Consider the following 17574-nt stretch of genomic DNA (forward strand, 5'->3'; position numbering starts at 1 on the left):
TTGAGCAAGGTGTGGAAGATTGGTCGAAGGTGTATTCTGGTCCACCCGTCAGCGCTGGTGAGTTCCTCTTGTAGTTGGATTCTCGATTTGCCGATGTGAATCGTCCTTTTTCTTTCAGAGAGCTGTCTCCCGCTAGAGCGCGCGGCGGAGATTGCAGAGGTGATCCTGGGCCCCCTACTATCGTGGAGCGGGAGCGGCAGGTGGCTCTGGCACAGAGTTGGGAGCGGTACAATCGTGTCTGTTTTTACCTTGGCGTGATGGCTCTGGAATGGCGGGATCCTCCAGAGCCTAGGGCTGCTAGAAAACTAGCGTGTGCGGGCCCCCCGTTCGTACAAGGACGCTCCAGGCCCAGCAGCCCTCAGCATCCGGAGGCTCGCATACTGGTTCAATGTTCGACTCATCGGAGGTGCCCCTAGTTCGCAAGAAGCGCCTGAGGCGGGTCAGGAGTGTAAGCGATCAGTCCAGAGGCGAGGGCATGGGTGGCGACGATGACCAAGGGAAGGACCGAGCCTCCCCGGATATTGCGGGTCACGTCCAGAGCCAACGGTGAGGCGTGGCCTCCGTGGACTTCGACTTCGGTCTTGTCGACTCGGATGCTACAGGTCCTCTTGTAAGAGGTTCGGGGGAACCATGTGTGGTTTGCTTTGTTAGTAATACCCTTTTGGTTGTGCGCTGGGATCTTAATTCATATTTCTTTTTTGTTGTAGAGACCTTTGAGGTGGATGCGACCTTGACTGCACCCCTTGGGGCCTTGGAGGCCCACCGGAGATCGCGAACTCCTCCGGAGGGGTCTCCGAGGGCCGTCTTGGGGGACGTGGCTTCATTCCCGCGAGGCCTGGAGTCAGCTGGTGGTTCGCCCACGGCGGCTGGTTCTCGAGGCACCGTGCCCTCCATCGGGAGTCCCTTCGGAGCGGTTGAGGGGGGCCCTAGCCTCGGGATTCTGACCCAGGACGACTTCGCGCTGCACCCGGAGGTGTCAAGGGCTTTCGCTGCGTCCTCCTCTCTACTTCGGAGTGGGGAGGTCGAGAGAGCGTTAGCCCACCGTCCCATGGAGGAGCTGGAGGCGCGATTGGCGGTGACGGCCCTTCAGGTCCATAGTGTTAGTTATGATCGCCGGGACTGGTGTTGGGTCCTGGGTAACTTATCTTGTCTTTTTCTATCTTTTTGTGGTGCTTTGCAGCAAGTAATTTTGACGAGGGCGCTGGGAGGTGGCGGACGCTAGGCTTTGGAAGAGGCCCGAAAACGGGCAGTGTCCGCGGAGGGCCGTCTTCATGAGGAGATGGTGCTTTGTGAGCGTGCAGAGGTGAGGCACGGAAGGCTGCCGAAGACCTTCGGGAGGTGAAGGAGGTTGCCGATGCGGCCAACGCGTTCCGTGTGTCCGCCGAGAGTGACGCTGACACCCTTCGGGCGGCGGTGGTAAATATGCGGTGAGATCTGGAGGAGGTTCGAGCATCGGAGGGGGCACTGCGTTTGGTGCGTCAGCAGTTAATGACGCTAGCGTCGGAGGTGGCCCGGATTACCTTTGATGCCTTGAGCGACCTAGGGGCCCGATGTCCGCCACTACCCTCTGACTCGGAGGCGTCGGTCATGCTGCTCTTCTGGCTTCGATCTGCCGTGAAGGTTATGGTTAGGGTCTTGGAGGCCTATGCGAGGTCCAGCGCTCGTGTGGGTGATGCACTTCATGTAACCCTGCTACACCAGGCGGGGATTGGTCCATTCGAAGCACTGGAGTGGCAGGTGCCGGACTCCGTGGTTGAGGCCTTCTAGCAGGAGGCACCTCCGGTGGAGATTGGCATAGCCTTGGAGAGCTTTCATCGTGGCGTATGGGCGAAACATGGCCGGAGTGTGACATTGTGCTTCATGGCTGGTCAGGGGGCTCCGGGTGCCTCATGGGGCCTTTGCCCGAGTTCTTCATTGGGAGGCCTGGTGCTTCACTCGGAGTCTACGGGTGCTTCGCGGCCCTCTAGGGGAGCTTTGTCTGGCGTTGTTGCCCCTCTGGAGCCAAGCGTGGATGCCCCGGAGGTGTAGCTCTATCGCGGTTATCTTTGTTTTCTTTTCTTTTCCGGGGAAGGGGGCTGAGTTCTAGTATGTTGACCGCCTCCTTCTACTTTATGTATATAATCTTTCCTTTATTTGATGGAAACTACGCTTGTCTTCCTGTGTTTTACCTGTGTTGTTTCTGGGACCTTTGAGCCTTTGAGTTTTAATCGGAGTCTGCTCTATGTGTATAGGTACGGCGGCCCGAGGCCGAAGGAGGCCTCGTCGGTACCTTGGATAGTGCTTTCGGGGAGGGATCGAGTGCGTCTGGTGCATCGGGGAATACTCCATTCGTTCGTCAGTGGAGTCGCTTTGTTATGCCCCGCGATTCCGATGGGCATGTTGACCCGCAGGTGGCTGCCGACGTTTTGGTTAAGGTCGAGCCGAAGGATCCCCCGGTGTCCGCTCCAGATGTCTGCTTTACCGCAAGAGATGACTGGTGTGCGGCCCGAACGGCCCGGGAGGTTGCCGGCTCACACTTCTTATGGCATTTCATCCTTCCCCAGGGTTCTAATGGAAGGGTGCCTTCAGAAATTCTCGAGCCTACCTTGGGTGAGGTGAAGGTTGAGGAGGCACAGGCCACGAAGGCCTCGTCGGTGGGGCAGGGGGGAAGAGCTAGACTTCTCGGCCTTCGACTCGTATCCCTTCCTGGCGGATTTTTTGTCTTCCCGGGGTCGAGTCTCTGTTTCGGGCAGTAGCCCCTTTGGTGGAGGGGGATCGCGTCAGCCTCCTGTGCGTAGTTGTCGTGGACGACTCTCCAGGTCCCGTGGTGTGTCCGGTCAGCGTGGCGGTCGGGCACCCTCGTCTTCCTATAGTGGTACAAGGAGGCATAGTAGGCTAGCCAGTTTGCTGGGCATAGATTTGATGTACAACAGTTAACTGTATAAAAAGACTTTTGTATGTTCTTTTTCCTCTCCCTTTTTGATGATTAGTAGCGACGATGTTTCGCCTGTGCCCCTTGTCCCAGCTCCTTCGCATCCTGTGGTTTTATAGCGGCCACGGGGTGCGAGACTTCGTGGGGCATCGGAAGGGTCGGGTGATAGACTCAGTTTTGTTGGGGTTTTTATTCCCTCGCCATGCCTAGGGCGGCTTGGCCTTAGAAATGACAGGGGGTGTTATGCCTGTTTGGTATGAAGGCACTACCTTCAAGATGCCAGAGCGGTCTTTGCCTATCTGGCATTTTCGGTTTGCTAGGCCCAAATGATGACAGATGGAATGCCTGTCCAGCACGGAGACTTTGTCTTCAAGATGTTGGAGCGGTCTTTGCCTATCCACCACGTAGGTTAGCTAGACCTTAAAGATGGCGGACGGAATGCATGTCCAACACGGAGGCTTATGCCTTCAAGATGCTGGAGCGGTCTTTACCTATCCGCCACGTAGGTTAGCAAGACCTTAAAGATGGCGGATGGAATGCCTGTCCACCACGGAGGCTTATGCCTTCAAGATGCTGGAGCGATCTTTGCCTATCCACTATGTAGGTTGGTGAGACCTTAAAGATGGCAGACGGAATGCCTGTCCAGCACAGAGGCTTATGCCTTCAAGATGCTGGAGTGGTCTTTGCCTATCCGCCACGTAGGTTGGCGAGACCTTAAAGATGGCGGACGGAATTCCTGTCCAGCACAGAGGCTTATGCCTCCAAGATGCTGGGTAGGTTTTTTTTTGGGTGTTGAGGTTGGGGTTCTTTATACATAATACTTGCGGAGGGTCTCTGCATTCCAATTGTGTTCGAGGGTGGTCCCCTATGCATCGACCAGTCGTTAGGAGCCGGGTTTGTTAGACTCGAGGACCAGGTATGGGCCTTCCCATTTGTTGCATAGCTTTCCCAGGGCTAGGGCGCGTCGAAGCACGAGTTCGCTGGGTTTGAAGTTTCGCGATGCAACCCTTGGATCGTACCAAGCCTTAGTTTTCTTAATGTAGTGATCTAGGTTCTGAATGGCATGGAGCCGCGTGCCTTCGGTAAGGTCGAGGGAGAGCTCCCTTTCTCCATCAGTTTCTGGGAGTTGTACCCTGAGTGAGCAGGCCTTGACCTCAGTGGGGGTCATGGCTTCGTCTCTGTATAGGAGGTAGAAGGGTGTGAACCTGGTGGTCCGCATGACAGTGGTGTAGATGGACCATAAAACCTTGGGTAATTTGTCGACCCACAGGCCTCGAGCTAAGCTGACGAGGTGTCGATTTAGACCGAAGAGGATGTTTTCGTTGGCCCTTTCGACGGCTCCATTGGATTGAGGGTGTTGAACTGTTGCGGAGCATAATTTGATGCCAAGGTCGTCGGTGAACTGTCTAAAAGGCCCGAAGTCGAATTGTGTGTCGTTGTCCACCATGAGCTGTTGTGGGACGCCGAAGTTGCAGAATATGTTCTTACAGAAGAATTTCTGGATATTTTTTGATGTGATCGCAGTGAGCGGTTCGACCTCAACCCATTTGGAAAAATATTCCAATACGACCACTGCATACTGGAGGTTTCCTTTGGCGCGGGGAAATGGACCGATGAGTTCCATACCCCAACGAGCCAGGGGCCAGACATGGGCGATTGGTTGCAAAGGAGTTGGAGGTCAGTGGCTTCATCATCCCATCCATTGGAATCCTTGGCAGGTGTGGATGAGTTCTTCCACGTCAGACATGATCGTAGGCTAATGGAGCCCCTGGTGGAGTGCCTTACCGGCTAGAGAACGAGGCGCCAGATGACTACCGCACTGGCCTTCGTGTATTTCTCTGAGGAGGGTGGCTCCTTCTTGTTTAGTGATGCACCGAAGGGGGCGGGGGGCGCAGACACCTGTCTTGTAAAGGGTGTTATTTATGAGTGATAGCCCCTAGCGTGATGTTGGATGTGGTGGAGTGCAATTGGGTCATCTGGTCCTGCTGTTCCTCTTAGGAACGATAGGAGGGGGGCCCTCCAGTCCGCAGTTTGGATGGGGAGGATGGCGACGGTTGTTTCGTCCAAGGTTCTGGAAGTCGGCTGGTGCAGGGTCTCGAGGAAGGTGCCTATTCATGGGTTTTTGCCCATGGCTGCAGCTTTTGCTAAGGTGTCTGCCTGATTGTTGTCCGCCCGTGATATGCTTCGTATGGATACACCGTGGAAGTGTGCCTCAGCTTTGCGAATGGCCTCGAGGTATGTTACCATCTCTGGATGGCAGACTTGGAAGTCCTTGTTGACGTGACCGGAGATGATCTGAGAGTCGATTCAGATGATGATTCTGGCTGCTCCTAAGGCTCGGGCCTTTCGGAGGCCTAGTAGGATGGCCTCGTATTTGGCTATGTTGTTGGTCGTCTTGAAATCTAGGCGAGCAGCGTATTGGACCTGCTGGCCTGTGGGTGAGATGAGGACCGCGCCAGCTCTGGCGCCCGTAGAGCAGTATGCTCTGTCGGTGTAGATGATCCAGATGTATTGGGTGGGCGTGGTGTTGGGTTCGGTTGTTGCCGGGGTCCATTCGGTGATGAAGTCTGCTAAGATTTGGGATTTTATGGCGGTGCGGGCTACAAACCTTATGAGAAAAGGGGCTAACTCTACTGCCCACTTTCCGATGAGTCTCGTCGCCTCCCGGTTGCGAAACATGTCGCCCAACGGGTACGAGGTTGGGACAGTGATGTCATAGGCAAGGAAGTAGTATCGGAGCTTGCGCGAGGCCATCAACAGGGCGTAGGCTATTTTTTCAAGCTCAGTGTAACAGGTCTTGGCCGCGACTAAGGCCTCTGAGACGTAGTATACGGCCCTTTGAGTAGGGCGACCGCCACTTTTTTCCTCTCGTACCAGGGCGACGCTGACGACAGATGCAAAGACGGATAGGTACAGGAGCAGTCCTTCGCCGGGGAGGGGCATTGTGAATGTTTCGAGGTGGGAAAGGTGCGCTTTTAGGGCCTCAAATGCTGCCTGGCAGTCCAGTGTCCAGCTAAATGGCTCAGAGCCCTTTAGCGTTTTAAAGAAAGGGAGGTTGTGCTCAGCGGATTTCGTAAGGAAGCGACTGAGGGTTGCAAGGCGGCTGACCAGGCGCTGTACTTCTTTAGGATTGGTGGGAGGTGAAATTTCCGTGATAGCACGAATCTTGCCTGGGTTGGCCTCGATGCCTCTTCGGGAGACAAGATACCCTAGCATTTTTCCACCTCTAGCACCAAATACGCATTTTTCTGGGTTTAGCCGTACGCCAGCGGCTCGGAGGCTGTTGAATGTTTCTTGTTGGTCGGCAACGTGGGTGGATTCTAGTTGGCTTTTTACCACGATATCGTCTATGTAGGCCTCGACGTTGCGGCCCAACTGCTGTTGCGGCACCTTGTGTACTAGGCGGGAGAACGTGGCCCCGGCGTTTCGAAGACCAAAGTGCATCCGGATGTAGCAGTATACTCCGAAGGGGGTAATAAAGCTGGTCTTGTTTTCATCCTCCGTTGCCATCCACACCTGGTGGTATTTGGAGTAGGCGTCGAGGAAGCTTAGCATTTCGCAACCGACGGTAGAATCCACCAGCTGGTCAATGCGGGGGGAGAGGGTATGCTATTTTTCGCTATGTTTTTTGATCAGGACGGTGTTGGAGAGCCAATCGAAGTGGATAAGGATAACATTGGCTTTCAGCAGCTTCTGGAGTTCTTCTTTTGCGGCTTCTGCCCACTCCGGGGAGAGCTTGCGAAGCCCCTGGCATACGGGCATTGCCTTCAAGTCGACCTGGAGCGAGTGCTCAATGATGCTGCGGTCGACTCCTGGGAGGTCCTGTGAGGACCATGCGAAGATGTTGAGGTTACTCCGTAAGACTGCCAGAAGTTGGGTTTCTTGCCCGGAGGTGAGGTCTGCCCCTATTTGGAAGGTCCAGTCGAGTGGGCTTGGTGTATGGGGACTAGCTTTATGTCCCCTTCTGGCTGTGGGCTTGGAGGGCAGTGGTGCCTGGGGTGCACCGACGGATGATCTTTCGAGTCCTCCCATGTCATAGTGTGGATATGGCGACTGGGGAGCGGAGCGGAGTGCCCATATTCAATGCGTCTAGCCAGGTCTTGTTCGTTGTGGATGGTTATTAGCCCATAGGGTTCAGGTATTTTTAGGCAGAGGTAATTGTGATGGGGTACATCTCCGAATCTATTCAGGGTCCCTCGTCCTAGGATGGCATTGTAGGCGTATGGTACGTCCACGACGTCAAAGGTGATAACCTCGGATCATGATGCAGAGCACTCGTCGAAGACGACCGGGAGTTCTATCTGTCCTAGGGCGTTGAGGGGGGTTCCATTGAATCCCTGGAGGGGTCTGCTGCTTGGTGCGAGCCGGCTTCATGGAATTCGGAGCTGGTTGAAGGTATACATGAACAGGAGGTCCACCGAGCTGCCTCCGTCGACCAGTATTCTTTGGACCTCGACTTCGGCGATATTGGCTGAGAGGACCAGGGCATCGGAGTGGGGTAATTTTACCCCTTCGAAGTCGTCGATGGTGAATGTTACGGGGGCGTCGGCCCAGTCGGGGGCCTCTCGGTGGATGCTAGTTGCTCCGATGTGGTGCACCCCACGGGCGTAGTCTCGCCACTGTCGTTTCGAAGTGCCTTCGGAGCTCCCTCCGCTGGTAATGGTGAGGATGATCTGTTTGCCCCGCGCTCCTTCGTCACCATGCGGTTCTAGGGATGACTGGGGTGGTGAAGGTAGGGCCAGCTGTGGAGGATTTTGTAGGGCCAGGTGGTCTACCCGTCGGTTGGCCGATGGCCTGCGATCTTTGGACTGCCCCTTGGGAGCCCCACCATTGAGGGCTGCCTGCCTCCCGAGGTACGCCTCTCAGAAGGTGGTGAGGGTTCAGCAGTTATCAGTATTGTGCCCTCGTCCCGCGCTGTGTAGAGTGCAGCAGGATTCTTCCTCAGAATGCGGGTTTGGGGCATGGCTTTGCTCCGGGAGGCCTCCGGAGCATCCTCGACCGCGTCCCTTGGGATGGCTTTGGTTCGGAGCCCCACGGCTTGGGCTGATATTGCTGACGTTTCGGCATTGCTGCTACTGCCCCCTTTGGGACCCGGTGGTAAGGGTCTCCTCGAAGCTCCTTTTTGTCGGGGGAGCCAGGGCGTGTGACGATCCGGCCTACGAGTGTGGTCTCTCGGTGCTGGCATGAGAAGCTTCGCCAGCTTGTGAGCGCCTCCGGCGGAGCTTTTCCTCCTCTGCCCGTGCATATTCCTCAAACTTGCTCATGAGGATTTCTACCGTGCGTATTGGGCGCCGGTTTAGTCGATCATACAGGGGGCCTTCGGCCAGGCCTTAGGTTGCGGCATGGATGACTGAAGAGTTCGATATGCCCCTAATCTGGGCTTTTGTCTGGGAGAACCTTCAAAAGTAGTCCCGGAGGGTTTCATCTGGCCCCTGCTTGATAGTGAACAGGCTGTCGGAAGTTACTGGATCGATGAAGGTGCCCTGGAAGTTGCTGCAAAAGATTTCTCGAAGTTGGGACCAGGTGTGAATGGTGCCGGGGTTTAGCGCCTAGAACCAGCGTATGGCCACCCCTTCTAGGGCGAGGGGGAAGCATTTAGCCATGGTGGCCGGTCCGCCCCAGCTCGCCTCTATGGCAAGGGTGTAGGATCGGGCGAACTCATCGAGGTCTGAATTTCCTTTAAACTTGGGCAACTTCAGGGTCCGAAAACCCTCCGGGAAGGGTATGGCTTGCAGGTCGGCCCGCAGGGGAGAGTCGTGGTCCTGCAGGGGGTCCTCACGACACCGGCCCCGGGGCTCCGGGTATCGAACGGGTCGTGTCCTCGCACTGAGGGGCTCGCCTGTTCGTAGAGCTTGGGTCAAAAATGCGCTGGTCGTCCCAGGAGCGGCGGCGAAGGTGTGGGCAGCTTCCTGCTCGGCCTGTAGGGACGTCCGTAGTTCCTCCATCTGTGCCAGGAGTGCCGCCAAGCGTGATTGCTTCTCGGGCGAAGCGGTGTCGGGACTAACGGGATGGTATTATGGTTAATCATTGAGGTTGTAATTATGAATAATGATCCTTCTGATGATTAATTAGAATACTGTTTGGACGATTTCTCACAGCGTGGTATCAGAGCTTGGTTTAATTAAGTAGCCTAAACAACGTCCTAAGTGTTGTTCAGTAAGTGGGTCAACATCACTAAGCAACCCACTAAAGTTTCTTTAGTGCCTCTCTTGCTAATATGTATACCAGTTGGGCCGGCTTGGGCCAATAGAGGAGAAGGGGAAGGAGAGGACCAGAGCTGGCCACAAAGAAATGAGCACGCCGGCCCATTTTCTTTCTTTCTTTTATGTGTATGCATGTATGTATATGGGGATTGCGAATATACGTGGCGAAATACCGTCATACATCGTGATGCACCGCAACATGCTTCCAAGTCTTCATCTCCGTTGCGAAACAACATGTAGTCATTTCGACATGAATGTATTCTCTACTTCAACCCCAACAGGCAGACAATCTGCTTTCCGTGGTACATATTTTTAGGCAACTCGTTGCCCTCTAGAAACAAGTCCCTCAAGAATCGTAACAACTCATTGAAGCTCTTATCAGACTAACCATTGCTAGACTTTATTTGAAGCAATATCAGCACAACATGCAGGTTGTTGTGCTCTTTCTTACCGCTCGGGAACACCGGTGTTTTATAGTCCTCCATCATGCGTTGAAACTTTTCATGCTACCTATCACTGGTGAAGTCTCCCTCCGTATTTCGTAACATTTCGGCTAGGCCATCATCATCGTTCCCGATAAAAGTATCTTCGAACACTGACATATCGATGTCTTCGTCAACCGTCATATCATTACCTCTGTCTTCCTCGACTGTGGGCTGCTCTTCATGCACAACCTCCTCATGTTCACCGTGCTCGGTCTAGTAGATATAGCCAGACTTGGAACCCCTGCGAGACAAGTGTGCACGGGTCTACTATATGCTTGAGAACTGTTTCTCATCTTGCAATCAATGCATGGACAACATATATAGTGATCATCACACTTATTTTTTGGCTTTATATATGCCGTGGCAGCTCTCAAAAAAGCATCCACACCATAAAAGAACTATAGGCTGCGACAGTCAGACTTGTACAACCATGTCTGATCTATTTGCAAATTTATGATTATCTTTACGTTTAGCAATCAATAAAAAACCAATGAAATGATAACCATGCAATATTTCAAAATGCACATCAAATTTATTGAATTACCTCGCATCTTGATTGCTCCATGTTAGATAGCCCATCACCTTTCAGCACTTGGTCCAGATCAGAGGGCCCACCTTCTAAATATTGCCACGCCCGCTTGCGACTAACGGGTGGATTTGCCATCCCCACATCACAATATTCATATTCAATATGTTGATCTATTAGAGGTGATTTTTAATCTTTTTTACTTATTCACTACTAGAAAATTGGAGCTAGGTTTTAATCTATTTAGAAGTGATTTTAACATTTTCCTTAAATCACTACTAGAAAATTGGAGATCTAGGTAACAATGGCATAATCACATAATTTCAATGAGAAAAGTAGCAAAAAAGAAAATTTTATCATCTCTATGTGCCCTACAATGATAAAATTATATTTTTTTTACTCAATTAGAGCTACTCTAGGAAGTAGTGCGGCGTTGTGGCACGATTTGACCCATTGCATGGGTTTTTTAGTTATTAATGATTTGCTTACGTGCTGTTTTTATTCAATAATTAAAATAGTGGATGCAACCTAACTCAAATAAAGGAAGGGCTTAACATGACAATATGTATTTTTTATGTGTAAGGTACATCAATATTTTTTCCATTTTATTTTTTATTAATTTTTGTAGAAATTAATGAAACATAAAGGGTTAATTAAAGATTAACCAAGAAATTATTTTAGTCAACTATTTTGTGACTTGATGGTATTTTTCTGTACAAAGGGTGATAAAAAGAAGCTTAACAAAGTTGGTGTCATCATTTTTGGATTTCTCCTTAATTAGTTATGGAATTAATAATTTTTAGCACAATTAATGCTATAAAGGAATTTCAGTACACTTTTCAGGAGTGTATGTATTTTTAATATGTATAATATATCAATGTTATTGGCCTTTTTCGAGCTCCAATTAGTTTCACCTTTTTTCGAGCTCCAATTATTTTTCTATGCATTTTATAATCTTTCAGTCGATTAAACAGTATAAAAGATATTCATTTCATTATTTCTCCATTATTCTGAAAATTCAATTAACCTCAAATACTTTTCCTACCCAGGTCTATCTAGCCTCTCTCTGTTTTGTGGGTCTTGGGTTCGCTTGATCGAATCAAAATGCGGTCGAGCTACAGTAGAGGGTAAGGGGATTGGCTTTGACCCAATGTTGACCCGCCGTCGGTGATGAATGGCGACGAGGTCTGGCCGAGAAGTGGTACCATGAGGAACAATGTGAGGAGAGGAACACATTTGAGGGGTCAATGGTGACATGCACGCCGGTGATAGGGCTCGTTGACGGCAATGATGGCGGCGGCATTCGGAGAAGTTGGCAACGGCTTGATCTGGCAAGGAAGAGAGAGAAGGGAGGAGCGCATGAGCAACTTAAGAAGGAGGGGGATGTCACCACTGGTTCGGCCTGGTCAGAGAGTGGCCAGAGGTGGCTGTTGGCATGGAGGTGGAGGTTCACGGCCGAAGAAGAATGAGAGGGTGCGGGCGAGTTCCTCGTTAGCCTTCTGGCCGAGGGAGGGGTCGAGGGCGAGGTCCACGCATAGCTCCTCATCAGGCTTTCCCCAAGCGCAAGGTTGAGCACAAATGGCAAGAGTCGAGCTCTCTATTCTGTTCACATTAGGGGGATAAGAAGATGCCGTGTATACACTGTAGACTTATTAGTGCCAACTGTAATACGAACCGGCATTGATACTCAGTATCAGTATCAGCTCATGGTTACCAGCCAGCACTGAAGTATCATTGTCAGTTTGTTCCAAGAGCTGGCACTGATACTGAGTATCAGTGCCGGTTCAACCCGAATCAATCGTTGATCGAGCGCAGGAAGTTATGAACTGGCACTGATACTTCATCAGTGCCGGTTCTATCACAATTGGCATTGATGGGGGCACACAGATGCCAGTTTATGTTGTAGTGTGCTCTGGCATGCCACCAATATCTGCGTACAGTGCCGCTGCATCCTTTGAGGTATCCTTTTGCCAAGCCTGAGAAAATGAGGATTCTTCCATTAGCCCTAAACCATATGTTGTCAAACTATAGCCATTATCTGCACCCACTTCCTTGTCGTCCTCCACAAAAATGGATTCCTTGTCATCAACTTCATTCACCACCTTCCAGCTTATTTCATCTAGCTGTTTGTCCACTACGGAATTGATAATTTCTTGTGCTTTCTCACGATAAAAACCTCATGTTCAGTTGCTGTGAGCCCTTCAAAATTCTAGGTTCCAAGTGTTGTCATATGATGTCCTTCTATGTTGGATTTAGTTGAAGAATTTCAAGGGTCCTTTTCCTTCTCATCAACATTTTTAGTCCTTTTAGACTCCCTGTCTTGAGAATTTTCCTCATCGGCCCCTTTGCCCTCATCATCCTTCTAATTGTCATCAACTTACATGTGCTCGTTGTCTTCTCCCTAGACTTCTTGCTCCACTACCAGATGAGCATCAAACCATCGATTGCCAATAACCACATTTAGAACTTTAGGTATCTTCTTAGGGTCAAGAACTGCCACTTTCATCCTCCCATACTCGTTTTTCAATGTGGTTTTCATGTCTTCTGATTATGGTGCACCAATCATTGAAGCAACTCCCCATAACATCGGGACTTCCTCTCTAAGCTTATTTGGAATGTTATAAACACATATCCAGATAGTGGGTAGAAAGTCACCAACATCTGGCTCCTCTCATTCCTCAAACTGCAACTTCACCCCATGTGCTTTTATGTCCGGATTGCCAAAAGCCACAATACACTCCATATCAGCTTTAGATGGAAATGGCACTAGAAAAGCTTTCTCACCATGTTCCTTTGTCTCCCAAGCCCATTTGCCAGGTCCAAGTCTTTGCATTTGTGTAATGATCTGTGTTGGAGTCAGAATCCCACCAATCACTATCACCAATGCAATTTTATTGTCCTTCTTTGGCATCTGTATCGGAGCATGTGGTATATAGTAAAAGTCCATACCCTTAACCGCATATCTGACTGCCTGTGCCACTGTCTTTGGTCCCTTGAGATATGGGCATTTCTGAGTTACGTGATCGTTACTATCACAAACATCACACAAAAGGATAGCAAAACATTCCATAGTAATATGCCCTTTGCGAAAGCATCTGATGCAAAAAAAATCTTTCCCTTTACCCTTAGCAGCCTCAACCCCATCATTAACATCTCTCACTGAAGATGAGCTTCCTGCAGCATGATCCATACTTGGCACCCATTCAGAGATGGCGGCCTTGTTTGATACCACGCATGATGATCCAAATTGTGCTTCCTAGCCCAGTGTTCCAGCACCCTTATGGGGAGCCGCAATGTTAGCCGATGTTACCTATGTTATAGTTGCCGCTTCAGTAGGAGTGCCCCTAGTCATTGCACCTGGCAAACATGCCTCAGCACCAGGCACTGCACCGATACCAATTGCTAGGGCCTGGCCAATCAGATTAGCAGAAAGGGGAGGCGCATGATGGCCCCTCTGATTGGTCAATTGCAAGATACCTGGGGAGCAAGCACACCATGTTGACCTTCACGCCTGCCTCCATCATGGTGGCCTCTAGGCTAATACCGAGGCGGCTGATACCTGGTCGTACCCTAGCCACCACGACTGATGCTGTTGCCACACCCAAATCCAACATATCCAGGATGGAAGTCTGGTGCAACTCCATTGTAGCTGCCAAAGTTGTTTGTAGTGAAAATAGCCCTATTAGGTCATGATTGTAATTTTAGTGATTAATGACAACATAGTCAATGGGAATAACATGTTTGTCAAGAATATATGTTGGGACAAAATTTTATTGAATTGGAAAAAGTCCCAGAGAAATTGTTCTCATCGGAAGGTCCAGCGCTGGAAGAATTGCACTCACCGGAGCATTATGTCTAGACGCAGTTTGCCTCACCGGATGATCCAGTGATAAAGGGTGTACACGTTGGAGCAATTCTGTCAGAAGGAGTCAGAGTGGATTGCAGTCACCGGAAGGTCCGGTGATCAGAAGAGATGTACACCAGACTATTTAACAGAAGCTTGGTATTTTCTGAGGAAATGGATTATTAAGGCACCGGATGATCCGGTGATAAGATGGATAGCACACCGGAGGCTTCACTGGAGCATTTAACAGAGTGTGTGGAAAATCCAGAGAAGAAGAAGTTCTACACACCGGAAAGTCCGGTGATGAAGACAGTGCACACCGGAGTATTTTGTGCAGAGAAGAAGTTTGGCATGGTCTGGCTCAGGATAATTCACCAGATAGTCCGGTGACGAAGAAGATGTATACACCAGAGTATCTGGTGTTCAGAAGAACTCTGAGTGGAGTTCTAACGGCTAGTTTCCGAGAATATACATACCGGATGGTCCGGTGCTTGTACCTCTGTTAACGCCGGATCATCCGGTGTTTACAGAATATTTGAGCAGTTGGGATAATGGCTAGTCCACAGGGTTGAGGCTACAAATACCCCTTTACTCATTCATTTGGAGTTGTTGGAGTCCAGAGAAACCCTTGTACACCTAAGGAGACATCCAAGCCATCCAAGAGTATAAAGTGTTCATCTAAGGTGATTAAGCACACAATTAGTGAGTGATTAGTGCTTATAGGCCTAGAGAGAAGAGTTACTAGGTGTTGCAACCTAGAGTGTGGATCAAGAAGTGATCCAAACGTGTACCAAGATGTACGCTGGCACCTTGGAGTCTTTGTGACTCGCCGGTAACTTGTTGACCCTCCGACTTGGTGTGGAGTAGCAACAAGAGGATTGTGCGAGGATGCGGAGACCCTTATCTTCGTGACTAAAGCTTCAAAGTGAAGATAGCGTACAAGTGACCGAAAGAGAGGTTAGTAGTGAGACCTTACCTTGGTGGCTTGGTGGTTCATTGTGTTTGAGACCTTGTCTTGGTGACTTGGTATCTCAAGAGCTGTGATCGGAAGAGAATTGGCGATCGGGAGTATATCCTTTGTGGAGCTCCAATGTGGATTAGGGGTGGCTTGTGTGTCACCAATACCACAGGATAAAAATCCCTTATGTTGAGTTTATCTCTCTACCTTTACATTTTCGCATTTACTTACTTGCAATTTACCTTGTAATTCTCTTAAGTGATAGAGTAGATACACTAGATAAGCCTAGAGTATATTTAGATAGAAATTGATATAGGCTTATCTTGTGCAAGCTTTTGGAGCCAATAGTTTTAAGTGTCCTAATTCACCCCCCTCTTAGGACGTCCTCGATTCCCTACAAGTGGTATCAGAGCCTCGTGCTCATCAATTGGGCTTAACCGCCTAGAGTTGTGACCTCCGAGGTTAGGGATAGATATTACTAGTGCTCCACACTTTGACGGCACTAATTTCCCCTGATGAAAAATTCTAATGACATGTTATTTGCAAGCAAAAGGTCTAGATGTTTGGAGGGTCACTGAAGAAGGGATGAAAGAACGCATCACCAAAGCGGAGAAACAATTTGATTCCTTATTGGTGTCTTTGTTAGTTGGATAGGATATTTGCATTAGCATCTTTATTGGTTTGACAATAATATTTTTAGGTGAAGTGTCCATTAAAAGAGGCATACTTGCATTGGAGAGAGATTTGCATAAATGCACTCTAGTTGATTACGTTTCGCTGAAATGTTACCCTAACCCATATGTCATTGACACAGATGGTCTCACATGTCATTGACACAGGGGTGGTATTTCATCGAAGCATCCATCAACTGGAGTGCATTTCGACAATTTTCCCCGCATTGGATGGGAGCAAGCAGTGACTAACCAAAAAAATTATCTCCAAGCTAACTCTTGTATGTCTATCTACTTTTCAGTGGGGCTTTCTCATCTCTGAACGAACTCCCCTTATCATGTTATTCTTCTATTATCTATCCTCACTGCCTTCACACCGCAAGTTACCATGACCTAGTTCATCGATGAGCCATAATTACCCTATCATGTTACTAGGTTCTCGACTAATATATAGCTTACTATTGTGCAAGATATTTTTTTACTTGTCAACAATTGTAAAAAATCTGGTTCAACCTCTCGATATAGTAGCATCATCAATACATGGTTCAGTCACAATGTCAAACACAATTAGCATTAGTGGCGGTGTCCTTCATGCATGTTTAAGAAAATGACAATTCCTTTTGGAGATTCATAGATGAAAAATGTTGGCATGTTGCAGTGTCGAGCCAAAATATTTTACATGCATTTGAAATATTTTTCTGGTCGAACTGTAATATTTGCATTTGTTAAATAGAGAAATGATCTCTCTTATGATGACTATCACAACTACTTAATTTCTTTTGTTTGGTGATGACATTGAGTACTGCAGATATTAAGTTTTTTGTCACAATCAAGGTGGATAACATGCTGTTAGCAAAGTTTAAGTTTGAAGTTAATGATGTAGGTACCTAAACGGTGTTGTTCATATCAAAAGAGCTAATTAATGATGGATAGATTGAAAAATTGTTGGACCTAATCATATTCATGGTGTCAACTTGCATCTTCTACCTTTAAATGTACACTTTGGAGGTTTGGGTTGATTGCTGATCCAACAGACTTTGTAATCAGCAGGATGCTTTTTTGGTCTTATCAAACTTCTCTAGCTAACTCAGAAAATTTTGGCTCCATTTGTTTTAAACATTTGTGCTCCATTTTCTCTAAAGATTTGTTGGTACTTGTGACCTCAGTCATGAAAAAAGAATTTTTCTGCTCATGGTAACTATTATATTTCATAAGGTTTCTGTGACCGACATTTCTAGTGTGCAAACTCAGATTAAAGAAAGAATCACTTATAACTGTAAAAGGCACAAACAATATGTCTGGGATCTTGTAGATTATTCCTGAATTAATTAGTGTGTAACCATGTATATATTTTTTTTGTTAGTTCAAAGCAGTAAGCCAATTCAGTCAAAACTTAGGATTATAGATGAGGCACACAAATTATACTCACTTATATATTCAATCACCCAAGAAACTTTGATGTAATTTGATGTTTTCTTGATATTAACTTTTTTTTTTGGAGTTACAGATTGTTAGTTTAGTCTAGGATGAGGGTTTGGAAATTTATATGCTTGTTAAATTCATTCTACCATTGTTAAAGATTCAAATGCTTGCACTTATGAGAATTGCTGAAATTCTTATTTGCCTTCATGTGTGGTCTAAACACTCACACACTTGCATTAGTTAGTGATAACTATATAGTTGAATTTTTGTTGGTCTAGATATGTATGAACACTTGCTAACTTACATCAGTGAGTGGTAACCACTAGTCTTAGGTAGTATGAACACCTGCTGACTTACATCATCGAGTGCTAGCCATCTAGTCTCTGATACGTAGTATGAACAATTACAATTTTGTCGGTAACAGTCGAGTTTAGTGTTGGAATTCATGAAGCTTTATTGTTGCATGAATATGATTCTAGGGTTAAATGCTTGTCCTACTTCATAAATTTATCATCTTGATTATGAAATATAGTCAGCTTAGAATAACCAAAATG

Source organism: Phragmites australis, chromosome 12, assembly GCF_958298935.1.
Source record: "Phragmites australis chromosome 12, lpPhrAust1.1, whole genome shotgun sequence".
NCBI lineage: Eukaryota > Viridiplantae > Streptophyta > Magnoliopsida > Poales > Poaceae > Phragmites > Phragmites australis.